The 1,602-nt window shown below is 48.3% G+C and overlaps 1 protein-coding gene across 1 annotated transcript in view; it reads right to left on the bottom strand.

Annotated features, from left to right (window-relative positions):
• Nucleotides 1–1,602, bottom strand: part of lama5 (laminin, alpha 5) — a 54,692-nt gene that overhangs the window by 3,690 nt on the left and 49,400 nt on the right. The window lies entirely within an intron of this gene.

Raw genomic sequence — 1,602 nt, forward strand, 5'->3', positions numbered from 1 at the left:
AGAGTCCTGACAGGGACTAGAAAGAGAGCAGATTTCTCCTGTTTTGGCTTCCTGTTAAATCCAGAATTCAAAATCCTGCTCCTCACATACAAGGCAGGGCTGTACGGCATCGATTAACACCGCAGTTTTACATTTTTTGGGGGGGAAGTTGCAGTATATACAGACAATATTCATTTCTAAATTATTAAATAACACTCTTGTGCTTAAAGCGCTTTCTCAATATTGTAGATTGTAGATGTTAAAATTAATCATGACCTCGGCCTCCTCTGACGACCTGTTTGCTGTTGCCTGCTGCTGAAAGGCAGCGGGCAGAGGGGACACTTGGGCAGAGGGGACACTTGGGCAGAGGGGACACTTGGGCAGAGGGGACACTTGGGCAGAGGGGACACTTGGGCAGTGCATTTGTTGCAGCATATAATGTGTTTTCTGGATACACTGCTGCTTTTTCAGCATTCAAAGATTGATGGCTCCGTGTCAGAGCTGGCTATGAACTCCAGACAGATCAGGCCTTAACTTAACAAAAAAGTCATCAATCGTTCTTTTCATCTTTTCTCATTACCCACAGCTACATCCACTCTGTGGGGCCTAGGCTGCTCACCAGGGCTGGGCATCATCACTGATTTCTATAATCATTCGATTCCAGCTCTCAAAGTCCTGATTCGATTAGCAGCCGAGTGTGAACAGCACCTCCAAATCTGAGATGAGTTCTGGGATGAGTTCCTGTCCCAAGTGGAGGAGTTCAAGTATCTCGGGGTCTTGTTCGCCCCGGGGCAGACCCAGGACACGCTGGAGAGATTAAATCTCTCGGCTGGCCTGGGAACGCCTTGGTATTCCCCCGGATAAGCTGGAGGAGGTGGCTGGGGAGAGGGAGGTCTGGGCTTCTCTGCTTAGGCTGCTGCCCCCGCGACCCAGCCCCGGATAAAGCAGAAGAAGATGGATGGATGGAAGCAAAACAGCAAAAGTCAGAGGGAATTCATGACGCATTGATCAAATGTGAAGCGTAGTCTGCTGCTTCTTTTGCTGCTGGCTCGGTGAATTTTGGTTGGAGAGACAAAACCTGCAGCTCAGAATCAGTGACGTAAACAGAGCGGACCGGACGCATCAGAATCGCTGAGCTCCGACAGCGTGTCCGTCTACGGGCCGTCGGGGCTGAAAGACAAAGCTGATTCTGACGCGTTGGGTCTGCTCTGCGTTTACGTCTCTGTGTGGAGTCCGTGTACCTGCTCTCATCTGCTGTTTGGTGGTTGTTGAAATAGTTTTGTGAGCTTTAATCTGAGAATCTGGCGTTTCTGGCAAAACACAGTTATAGTTAAAAGTCAATTCAGGATTTAATGAATCGATATCGCTTTATTCAAGCTACTCACCTCCCACTTCCACCTGCACTTTCAACTGGACCACAGCCAATCAGAGAAGTCCCGCCCCTGACTATATCTGATTGGTTTAGCCCACGATAGGGACATAATGTGTGTCTGTTGTTGACCACACGGAGAGTTGCAGAGATTTTTTTTTTTTTTTTGTTTGTTACCCGAACAGTTGGTCGCACCACTGAAAAATTTGGTTGCCTTTGCGACCAAATTTTTCGCACTCTAGAGCCCTGCAAGG

The sequence above is a fragment of the Pundamilia nyererei genome, unplaced genomic scaffold (assembly GCF_000239375.1).
Source record: "Pundamilia nyererei isolate P.nyererei 1_Seehausen unplaced genomic scaffold, PunNye1.0 scaffold00346, whole genome shotgun sequence".
Taxonomy (NCBI): Eukaryota; Metazoa; Chordata; class Actinopteri; order Cichliformes; family Cichlidae; genus Pundamilia; species Pundamilia nyererei.